This window comes from Fundulus heteroclitus, chromosome 7 (assembly GCF_011125445.2).
Source record: "Fundulus heteroclitus isolate FHET01 chromosome 7, MU-UCD_Fhet_4.1, whole genome shotgun sequence".
Lineage (NCBI taxonomy): Eukaryota > Metazoa > Chordata > Actinopteri > Cyprinodontiformes > Fundulidae > Fundulus > Fundulus heteroclitus.
Genome location: NC_046367.1, coordinates 12,421,563 through 12,434,532, shown reverse-complemented (window position 1 = coordinate 12,434,532; position 12,970 = coordinate 12,421,563).

The window sequence follows — 12,970 nt, the reverse complement described above, 5'->3', positions numbered from 1 at the left end:
AAATCATATCTGCAAATATTGACATAGCTGGAATTTCATTTAGTGAGGCATTTCCACGAAACTAATTGTGTATAACCTTAAGCTTGAATAACTTGTTTGTAGCTTTTTTTTTTTCCAAATAACTGCCAAAGTGGACTTGTTTTGGTGGGTGGAGCTGCTTGACGTACAGTGAGCCTGGTGAATTTGAGTGATCAAACCTTTCAAAGGAACCAGGAGCACAGACAGTGCTTCTATGTCCACCACTGTTGATATTTTCACCTTCTGTTGGTTTTAAAATTGTAGGCAGGTTTTAAAATTGTAGGCAGCCGTTATGTTGTGCAGGTGTGTATTCATTTCTACTGATTTTTTGTCATACTGCGCATGAGGCAGGGATTCCCAAGAGAATAAACAATTCTTCCTCTTTACGTGACAAGACCAGGAAGTCTTCTGATCATTATACCCTGAAACCCGTCTTCAAATGGTGCCGTTGTCAAAGAACACGTTTACTGTAAAAATGCAACCAAATATTTCCGTTTTCATCAGAAAACCTCATGTATGCAGGGTCTTAGTTCTATGGCCCATGTACAATGAGCCACACCTTCCAAAATGTTCCAGTTCAAAACAAGAAGGTCATGTAATTTGGAAATAACTATATATGCATTTGCATGCAAATCTGACATTTTGAAACCATAGTACATGAAAGAACAACACAATGCTCAATACAAAGCGATGGTAGTAGTACCGATCAGTTGCACTGATGTTAGATATATGTGGAATTTAAATTTATGTTAGCAGGTTTTCAGACATTATAAATCTACTTACCCTTCAAAACATTTTAGGAACACAAATATTTAGTTTTTAAAAGCCCATAAAACCATAAGAGTAAATGTTCATTTTAAATGGAAGTTTGAGGAGCTTAACATCTGAATGTCTATGGATATACATTCAGGCACGATCCATGAGACAAATCAAAAACATTCAGACATGTTCACACTCTCAGAGCCGGCCCTCAGCCATGGCACGCGGGTCACCAAAAAAACACTGAAGGTAATTTCTCCTCTTCCTCAGGAGAAAAAAAGAAAAGATGTCTGAGATACGGTCTACCCTTTCTGGCAGGTGGTTCTGATAAATACCCCCGGCCCAGATGGAGACAGACCCGTCCCGGGCTGTCCCATGGTGCCATGCCTGCTGAGTACAAAGACCCCCTGCGGGGTCTAAATGAGAGAGGTCCGGTGCAGTGCGGCGGTGTGCAGCAGGTCCTCAGAGATCCAGCAGATTGGGTGACTGACCGGGCAGGTGACCCGGATACTGAAGTCCCCATGGAGGCTCGGTTTTTGAGTGTGAGAACTTAAGTGGGGAGCATGAGAGGGGCGTGTGGTGTTAAAAGTGCTCCAAGTTAAACTGTGTCAAAACGCAACTGTTATAAAACCTGAAATCACTTTATTTATAGCAGATCAACTTATTCACAGGAAAAACAAAAAAGGTTAAACACAAATTTTAATCATTTTAAAACAATGAAGACAAAGTTCAAGTCTTCATCATGGCAGGAAATGGGGGGGTGGGGGGGTCTTGGTTGGGAGGACATACCAATGTCAAGTCCTCTGAGAGAGACTTAACACTAAACACACAACAAGCGGGTTGACTCGCTGTCAAGTAGATGCAGTGGTCCAAATACTCAACTGCTTAACTAATTATAGTTAAACTATTTAAATCTGCCTGTTTCATCTATCTATCTTTAGAACGAATGCTTTACCAATCCAAAATATTTCCGATGGATCTGTAAAATGTAAATAAATCCTTTTACGGCTTTGTACTTTTGCAGTTTTGGTTGTTTTGTAAGAGACTTTTTAAAGTTCAAAAGCGACCCACTTTGGGACGTTAACTGTAACAAAACACGGTCATGTGAGTCTAGCAGATCATATTGCCAGCAGACGGTCACACCTTTGTTTTGAGCATGGGGCAATGTCTCTCAACAAACTATGAAAACGGGAGCAAATGTAACATTTTCAGAAAATAACATACAATAAATTGAATTAGTGTCTGACAGAAATATGACCTCTCGAGGTTTTTCAACATTTTGTCACAGAGCAACCACAAACTCTGACATGATTTATTGGAGAATTTATGTGATGGCACAACCCAAAGTAAAGTCTTATTGAGAAGTGGAAGAAGGAGGATACATAGTTGCTATGGAGGAGCTGCAAAAGATCTACAGCTCAAGTGGGAAAACCTATTGACAGGAAAGTCCATAAATCAGGTCTTGATGAATGAGTGGCAAGGAGAAAGCTGCTGTTGACCAAAAGCCATAAGTCTACTTAAGCCATGAGCAACTTGCCACAAGCCCCATCTGAAAGGCAAGTATTTAAATGTTGTTCATTATGAGCAATTTCAATAAAACAACTATTTATATGAGTGCGTTATAAACGGCATTCTGCCCACGTCCAGGTCTGGACCTTTGAAAACCTTCCATTTGCTACGCTCTTTACTTCAACAGGAAGTTTGTTGAAATGGAGAAATGCTACGAACAACAAAAAAAAAAAAAGATTTGTAAGCGCAGACTTAAGAGCCCGGCTAAATATTCTGGAGGATATTCAACCAAACACACATGCCTTCTATAAATCAACTTTATAATGCTTGTCACATAAAATGCTACTGCGTCTGGGGGCCTGAAAGCGTGTCTGCTTTGTCAGAGTGGTCTTGGTTTTAGCACAGCCATGCAAGCCCCTCGGTTCGCCCCCACCGTCGCCATCAATCTATCTATGGGGGCCATACATGCCGGTGCGTGTCTGAATGCGAGTTGGAGAGTGGCAGCTGCACTGTGTCACGGAGCTCACCTGCACTAGCTGGGCAGAGGCCAGGGACAGATTCGCAGAAATTTCACGGTGACATTTCCAAAGCCGTCAGGGAGCAAAGTGTCCGACTTATTACTCTGATGAAACAACACTGTATTGTGGTCCGGCTCACGCTATTAAACAACGCTCGGATAATCCCTGGTAACAGGCCTGTTGAAAGCTGAATCACACCCGCGCTCGTTGTCCTGCCCCGGCAGCTTGACTAAGGTCACATTACGACGTGCGCTCGGAGAGGAAAACAGGAAGGCGGCTCCTCTTTCTTTCCTCCGGCGGAATCTGGACGGGCCGCACATGTTCACAGAGCTCCCGAAACCTTTGTCAAAAAACATACAGTGAACAACTGCTTGAACTCTGCCAAAGCCTCTTTGTAAAGTCCCAGAAATGCGCAGCTGGAAGACAAAAAGCTGGCGTGGGGCTGTGTGTGTGCTGTGTGAATGGCTTGAACATTTAGTTACAGTATTTAAACAGCGAAAAAAACGGCGGAAAAAAAAAACCGCATGAGTGAAAGTGTACAGGTGCTGCTGGCTTGGATCACAGGGAAAATTACCAGCAGTTTGCTTGTCTTTTTTTTTATCAGGAATGCTTTGTCAAAAATGGGTCTTGGAGTCAATAATATTTGTTACATAATTTAATTTGATCAACTAGTTTCTTCACCTATAATCTTTACATTGGCAAACGTCTTTTTTGTGGCAGTGGTGGCCTTTATGTCAATGCGGACAGACAGGAGATAAAGTTGTTGGGGGGGGGGGAGAGAGAGATGTGCAGCAGAGGTCCACGGGTCGGTAGGCAAACCCTGTGCACATTACCAATGCACCACCACAACACCCTAGTTAAAAGTCTTTTGATATTTTTGTTGAAGGAGAATGGGAATTCCTTCAAATTGTAATATAAAACAATTTACCTTGTGGAATTCCTTGATCAGAAATAATGTATGTTATGTATGTCCACCAGCCCCTGCTCAGTCTTCATGGTAAGCAGTTATTTTATTTGTGTACTTGATTGTAGTCTTCATTATTTACATCAGTGCTTCAGGTTTTAATTTGAACATTCAGCGCTCACCCATTTTATCTGTTGTTTAGCAAGAAGGATTTTAGAAGGTAGTTGCTATATTCTATTCAGGGCTTTGAACCGATTTTTTTCCCCAATCGGTTCGTTCCGAACAGAAACAAAATGATAACGTTTTCGGTTATGAGTTCCACCAACAAATTGACGTTCCCGAACCGGTTAGAACAAAAAAAATACTGTTCCCGGAACGGTTAATTTCGTTCCTTTTGTTTGACAAATATAGCTATTGATATTGTGTTTGGAATGAGCGTTTTACTTAACGATGGATCGTAATTTACCTCTTATTTAAGATGTGGAGCTCTAGTGGAGACACCGCTCTCTCTCCATTCAGTCAGCGAATGTGTGATGTGACACACAGGAAGTGAACCTCAGCCGTCATGGTAACGTGCGCAGGAAAATAATAACTTTTTTTTTTAGTTAATTAAGCAACGAAAACTTTGAGGAACGAAATAAAACCGGTATTAACCGGTTACCATAATTTTTAAATAAGTGTTCCAGTTCCAGAACATAAAAAATAATAACGTTTCCGGTTTCGTTTCTGTTCCCTGTAAAATACAAAAAGTTCCCGGTTTTCGTTTTCGTTCCTTGAACCGGTTCAAAGCCCTGATTCAATTGGCTTGCTACGGCGATAAGAACACAGCAGGCCCTTACATTCGATTCAGTTTTATTTATATAGCGCCTCCAGCAGAACCAGAACCAGAACCAGTCACAGTGTGAACGGTCACCTGCCATCATGACTGCCTGGGGCTTAGAGAAGACAGAGCAGAGACACAAAAAGCACAGAAGCACACATTGATCCTGGAATCTTTTTATGCTAGAGGGTAATGGCAGAAGATTACAAAATAATGATTTCATGAGGCTTTTACTAGAGGAAAAAAGGGATTGAGACTTAGAAGCCCAGCGACAGGCAAATGACAGAGGACATAATTATGTTTAAGTAGAGTTTATCTCTGTGCGGTAATGTCAGATCTCTCAAATCCCTTTATTCATCCCTAAGGGGATATAAAGGGCACAAAGAGTGGAGAAGACAACACTCAAAAACAAAACATTGCTTTGCTATATGACTTCCAGAAGTGTTAAACATGAAAAATGTAATTATTGCAACAATAAATCAGAATCACAAATACTTTAATAATCCCAAAAGGATCTCTATAAATGGGAAATATTGGTGGCTACACCCTGTTACCAAACAGCAAGAAGGTCCTGGGTTAAAATCCCAGCCTGGAGTGATGGGGTTAGTGTCTTCTCTCCATACTGTGAAACGAGTTTCCTTGTTTTGTTTATAAAAAGTTGTACTTACCCAGTTTTAAAGGCATATAGCCACATTATATGCTTATAAAAAGACCAAAAAGCGTTTGATCATGATAAAATAAAACTATATACACCAAGCCTCCATCTTCCTTCCTGTGGTCCTTTTTGAGGCTAGATAAAATCCAGCGCTGGGTGTGATGAACAGATATAAACAGATGTAGCACCAACTACCAGCATTATCTCAGAACTATCATAACGGCGGTTTGTTTAAATATTAAATCACTTGTAAATAATGCCAAACCGAGCTTGACTCTGCAAACAGTCGCAGTAGAGCGGCAGCTCAGCATGATTGAATACCAACCGTTATCTGAGCAATCAGCAGGTTTATCGTCCGCTCCAATGAACATCAACGTTCATACTGTATTCCCAGCGACGTTCCAGTCTTTTCCCTCTTGGAATCATATATTTGCTTATGTTTTTTTGTTTTGTTTTTTTTTCAACTGGATCTTGGACATTTCTTCATTGTTTTGCTGGGAGATGATAATACCCATTAGCTGTTGCCTTGTTTTATTCCCTGCTGTGCATGCGCAATGTTGTACTCCCTCTGTTATTAAAAATAAACACAAAAAGCTTTATTTACCAACAAATATAGCAAAAACAAAGCGTAAAATGCCAAAATAATAACTAATACACCAGCAGGACATGATAATCTTTCATAAAAACTTTGTATGCAACCAGAGTGAGCTACTGACGTATAAATAAGTTAAAAAAAATAAAAGTCAAATAACGTGGCTATGCACCTTTATGTACCTTCTTTCCTGAAAGTTTGAATTTTTGGAGACACATGGCTCACATCACAGCTGTCAGAAAGTGAGTAAGGTATACGCTGCAGCATTCTTCGATGGTCAAAAAACTTTTGAAAGGAAACTGAAGGTTCCAATAAGCAGATGGTCTTCATTAGTTTGGCTTCCTTGAAAGGGAGTTCACAATTTCTGAGAGAAACCAACCCTCACCTTTTCAGGATTGATCATTCTATGACTATTCACTGTCTAAGTACTGTAGTCTTCTCGAGGAGAATATTATACTTTGGCTCTTGAACAGTTTGTTATGTGATCCAGCATCTTCAGACATTTGTTTGAGATCACAGCTTGAATCAATCAGTGAGTGACAAAATTCCCCCGTGACTTACAATTTTGACAGTTGATGCCCCTGTGAATGTAATCAGTAAGGCAATGTAAAACAGTAAAATAAATAAAGATACAGATGGATTTCCATAGATTTCCATAGATTAATATTATTACTGTTTTATTTAAGGCCAAGTTAGGCATCCTTGAATGACATTCAGAAGTCTAATTAACTGTAAACATAAAAGCACTGTTACTCCTCACCTACCCTTAAGTCAAACTCATTATTTTGTATGTGTTGGGTTTATAATCAGAGAGGTTCTTACACTGTGTGATACCTCAGCACTGCTTAGAACACATTAAAACTTTATTCCTCTTATCCCCTCTCAAAGCATGTGCTCTATGTTTCAGAGTGAACAGCGTTTGGCCCAATCAGACAAGCAGCCATGCCCATTGTCCAGATTGAGACCTCATGCTCAGCCGCAGCCTGGACAACAGGTTGTGTTTGAACTATGCGTTTCTGGGCCGCGCGCCTTTGCCTTCACTGGCTCTTAATCCGCTTAAAGCAATTACAAGACTATTAGGCGTGATCGCCTTCCTGAAAATGACAATGCGGCCTGTGGCGGAGCGAGCCACAGAGGAGGACAAGCCGTCAGCTCTGGCTCTCTCCCTGCCTGCCTCTGACAGTCCCAGACTTAATTCATTCCCACATGGCTGTTATCTCCATTAATGGCAGCAGCTCGGACTGATATAATCTCTGTTATGGCTACAGAGAGGCAAAAGGTGTTGAAAGATGAGTTCCTACTTTAGCAAAATGACTTTTGCAATGTGTTTCGTGTTGCTGCTTTGAGGTCAAAGGGACAAAACAAGTTCCCCCCGCACACTTTGACAGTTGAGGTAATTTAAAACTCATCAGAACTGTCGGGTTTTGTGTTAAGATGTTGTTACAGAGTAACACGTTTGATTGAACAACAGCTCAGTGACAATGAAGATAAATGTATCTACAAGTCATGGGAATTTTCTTTATTGACTTGAACTGCATTTATTTAGTTCATTTGCTTTTTATTCCAACTGCTTTATAATCTACCTAATTTTTAAGGCTGTTGTTTTTCACAGTTTTTGGAAGTAGAGTCTCATGTAAGAGCAGAGAAAATGTGGAATTTTATTCTAATAAATCCAATCCAAACTGAATAAGTTTGGATTGGATTGGATTTGGTAAAAGGAAATAGCAAATGGAAAACACATTGTTGTTTTCAGACCTTATTACCAATCTCGTGTTTTAAATGTTGGGTCCTTCCTTCCATTCTGTCTTCTTTGTATCCTTCCATTCTTTCACATGTCCTTCCTTCCTTCCTTCCAGCCATCTTTTTGTCATTCCTTTCTTTCCTGAGTCCTTCCTTCCTTCCTTCCTTCCTTCCTTCCTTCCTTCCTTCCTTCCTTCCTTCCTTCCTTCCTTCCTTCCTTCCTTCCTTCCTTCCTTCTTAAACAAATAAATATAAGTATATAAATATGCTTGCTTCTTTGTGTACTTCCTTCTTCCCTCCCATCTTCATTTATTTCCTCGTGTTCTCCATTTCTTCATTCTGGCTTTGCTTTATTCCCTTCTCATGCCATTCCTTCCTTCCATCATTCCATCCTTGTTTCCTACCTATGTTGTTTCTGTCCTTCCTGTCTCCTCTGCGTTCTCTCTTCATTCCTTCATTGTGTTCTTCCTTCCTTCTTTCCTATCTCTTGCTCATTAATTGTGTTTTTGCTCATTTTGACTCTTGTATTCACTGCCCTTCCTTCCTCCCTTTGATTATTTCCTTGTGTCATTCCTTTTTGGTGTCCCATTTACCCTCCTTTCTCCCTTCCTTTTGTACTTTCTTCTTTCTGTCCTTTAGACCTTTTTTGTCTCTCAGCTACCTTCCTTCTCTCGATCTCTTTTGCCTATGTCTACGTGTTTCTTTTTTATGTTCTTCCTTTCTATACTGATTTTTGTCCCTCTTTCCATCATTCCCTCCTCGTTTCTCTCCCTGTAAGTTCCTCAGTTAAGGCCTACCCACTGAATAGATAACCGTTGCATTTTATTTTAGACTTAACTTGAAAGAATGAACACTCTGTACAGTTAAGTCTGTAAAGTCTATATTTTATAAATGAATAATGTTTAGGAACCCTGAACAGTGTGACAATATTGTTCTTACTTTTATTTTGTATCTTTCGTTTTAACTAATACAAAAATTACTTAATTTCAAAAAGCATTGGCACTTTTCACCATCCATTTTTTTAAAGATTCAATATAAATGCACTTGCTCTCACTGGAGAAAAAAAACCTGTGTTATTCAAAACTTGTTACTGTCATGCAATGGTAACAGTCTCAAATTAAAAGGATAAAGGAGTTGGCAGTATCTGTACAGTGATGAGCCCATGGCACACCCTGGCATTTACACCCATACCAGGGCGTGCCATCCCCCCCAGGACGGGGCACAAGTGCTGATTCATTGTCACAGTCATACAGCCGTTGTTTCCTCTGCTGTGGTAAGTTGGCTGACAGCTGCTGTAACCGGCCGATCGGCAGAACTGCGTTGGAGAGGACTTCCGAGCTGATCCCACATATGTTCCTTTGGGAAAAGATCAGTGGACCTGGCTGGGTCACAGCAACACTATATCATTACACAAGCAATACATAAATACAAAGTGTGGACATGCCTAATCCCGCTCAATATCTTAGCTGAAGTACTGTCTCGGGAGAAGAAAGAGATGCAGAATCATTTTACCGTGCCATCAAAGTCTACAGAGCACCTGAAACCATTACCCTTTTGCTCCTCATAGCCTGATATCATGACTGGCATCAGTATGTTCCTTTTCAATCCTGGAAAAAACTGTACTCTCCTTGGCATTAGCTTTAGGCCGGTTCACACGGCAAGATTTTAAAATAGTCAGCCAGTTTTCAAACTTGTGTAAATAAACATGGACGATGAGGAAGAATAATGGCGGACTAATTTGTAACAGAGAAAAAAAATTACAAAAAGAAGCGCCGTTGGTTAAAGCATGAATTGGGGGGTCTCTATGTTTGCTGCACAATGATATGGAGATGAGCTGTTTTTTTTCTCTCAGAGTTTTCTTTACCTCACTTTCTCATTATTACACGTCACATTCCACAGGCTTCAGGGTCACCTCACACAGTAGGACTTTAGGGCAAGACAATCCAACACGCTGAATATCCCCGGTTTGAGGTCGGAGCGGTCCCGACGTTCTACTGACCTGATCCCTCTCAACACACCACATACGGCAGGAATATCTCCTAAGATTATCTTAAGAGTCATCCTGTCGGAAGGGGAAATATCGGGACAAAAATCAGGCTAATTATCCTGCCGTGTGAACCAGCCCTCTTTGCACGCCCCACATGTTGGGCAATTGTGCGATATAATACACCTGAAAGTAGTCTTCTGTATCTGGTGCCATTTACTGTTTTAGACTGCCCGGCGCTTTGGAAACTGCCTGTTAGCGCTTTCCTTTTTGTCTCTTTTCCCCCCTTATTATGTTCAGCTTCATGACAAGCAGAATGGGCTTGTGTAGCTATGCTAAACATATTTGGTTCACCAAGGGAGGACATATAAATCCTCCATTGACACCCAACCCATGATAATTTGATTTATTACTGTTAGGGTATCATTGTCATGATTGTGGTCAATGCTTTCTCACTTTCCTCCTCCAACTTGCCAATCAAGATCATCTGATGCACCTGTGCACCTGATGGTGCTGCCCTTCCATGGCAGCACCATCAGGTCTATTCCCTTCACCTACTTTCCTGCATTTAAATACTAGGTCTCCACATACAACTGGCACCAGATATTGAAACCCCTGTGTTAGTAGAACAAAATTCCTTCCTTGCCTTGTCTGATTCCCTGATCAAAACCAATGGTTCCTGGATTCCCTTGTCTTGCCTTGTCCTCGTTGGATATCTCATTGGCTTCTGATTTCTGGATCTCAATCAAGTTTCTGCCTCATGACTTACTTGCCTAACCCACGGATTTGTCCTTCTGTATCTGCCTTGCTGTGTATGACCCATGCATGTCCCACGGATCCTCCTCTGAGTGACAATTCTCTAAATGAGTCCATCTGTCAGCCTGCTGTGATATCATCACTGCCTCAGCTGTTGTTTTTTTAGATCCATTTGGAGCCCAAAGAACTGCTGATCAGAAGAACCATTACCCCCACCTGGATTCTGGCAGTTTCCTGTTTCCCTGAGGTGGGACTGCAATAGACCTTTTTAAATGCACACTGTGTTTGGCTGAAATTTTGGGTCCTGTCTGTTCCATTACCAACGTGTACAAACTGACACCATACACGAGAGGAGAAGAGGGACAACAAGGATAGAGTAAGAGAAACGAGAGAGACACACAGAGAAAACATATAGATGCAAATGACAACACCCTACAACCGGCTTATACAAAAAACTCTCCTATCTTAGCTGAGCTTTGGAAGAGCAGTGCATGGCACAGTGAACCACGCAAAACCAGTAGCACAGCCCATGGAGTTACCCTCCCAACACAGGCAATGCTCACCAGCTACTGCACAGCACCGCAGTCCACTGCAGCCTAGCGTGTGTAGTGTAAGAGTGCAGTATGATGTGATGATCGGTATGTGATTAAAACTGAAAGACCTCTATGGCCTTCTTTACTACCCCCTGAATGGAGTCTGTGGACGTTTATTGTTGCTGAAGACAGATATGAAAAAGCCAGCCAGTGTGGGCACCCCTGTTCCTTGGCACCAGCCCAAGGATAGGCCTAAAGGCTGGTTAGGCCCAGGATGGTTAAGATGATCAGGTCACAAGAAGATAGAAGGGGAGTGATAAGAAAAAGAGGCCCATCATTTGTAATGGAAATCTGCAATTCTAGAGGATTGAACATCATAACAAATCCATATGATGCATTGTAAGGTCTGTTTTTTTTCAGTTTTAACACTACAGAGGGAATCCCACTGTGCTGAAGTCCAGTGTAGGCGAGGCAGTGCACTATGGTTTTGCTTTGAATCCACATGTGAACTGGTAATGCAGACCATCTTTCATCACTCCATCCTAGCCTTGAGCTATAAAGCTGGCTAACCCTTATACAAGTCAGATGATGTATAGACCATCATTACCTAACTTGAGGGCTCGAATGTATGACAGCGGCAGGTTGACTTCCTGTAATGCTTTAGTTTTGTGTAATAATTCCTGTCTGAAAAGGTGCTGTGTGCAGTCCCATGACGTCACTCCCTGCTCCCTGTGCTGCACCGGCAATCTAGGTCTGGGCTCCAATTACTTGGAGTTGCTGCACCTGGTAGGAGCTCTATATATTCCAGGCTATCCCAGTGAGTAACAGCCAGATTTTTGAAAACAATTATTGTGAGTAGACCATCCTCCAGATGAATATGCAGATTTATTATTTAAAAGCCCTGGGAAAGTTAAGCGGGTACATGAAATTAGTTGGGTAAATGTGTGTGGAAACGCTACCTGTGATTTGCAAAGCCCCAGGCTTTTGAGCGGCAATGGAAAAAGGGCTATTGTTGCCTCTTGCTTCCTTGCTGCCAGCCGCCATTGTTGTCTGAATCCAAACAGTCGCTTCTCTAATACATCACATCTACGAAGGTCCCGCCCAAGATCCTGATTGGCTCGTTGATTTTATGGGGTGTTAAAATCCCTCCCTATGGCAGCGAGTCCAGATGGATGTGTGGAGACATGTGGAGCTCTGCGGGACTACATCCATCTGGCGAGAGTCAGGTTAATACACATATGCATATTTGTCAAAAATAATGACCAGGATATGTAGACAGCACTATAAGACAACCTCATTAACAGTTTATTTGCAAAAAAAAAAAAAAAAAAAGATGAATTCGAGGTGAATTACCCTTTAAATACACCTAGATTTTTAACATCTTGCTGTAGGAGGGCCTTTCAGTGGTGCTGTGGCTAGCAATGAATCCTTGCAGCAGAAAGGTCCTGGGTTTCATTTCATCTTCCTGGACTTTGCATGCTTTCCCCATCCATGTATGGGTTCTCTCCAAAGTCTCTGATTCCCTTCCACAGTCCACACACATGCTTGCTACATTGTTGCTTTGTCTGAACAGGAGTGAGCGTGTGTGGATTGTTTTGTCCTGTATACTGTATTTCTGCGCAGCCCATTTTGAACAGGGAATCTTTCCAGGATGTACCTTCCTCTTGCCCAAAGACTGCTGGAGATAGCATCCAGCCTATAACATTTATATAATACTTGATATAAATACACTCTTACTTATTTAGTGAACTTCTTTTGATTTTCATAACTCATGTAAATCTTGATTTTGAATAGTGATGTTAAAAAAAACATTCTGAAACGTTTCTTAATGAAACTTGCTGTATCCCCATTTAGCTGTGCTGAAATCACTAACTCTACATTCTTGAATAGTTACATACAGAATTCATTAAGTATTTTATAGGACTCTGACATACATAGATGATTTATGACACAGTTCAATGAAAGAAAGATCACAAGTTTAAATGTTTTTTTGGAAGTGGATCAGCTGGACTCAAGAACCAGCGGCTATTCGGAACATGTGTGTGCTACACAACATGCGGCATCTCATCTTGCTCTAGGTTAAAGTTGAAGCAACAGTTTTGGAACGGTGAGACAAGCTGCTCAGATGCCTGGATGTCCAAGTGTAATTTTATATTTCTCTCTTTTTTTAATTCTAATGAGT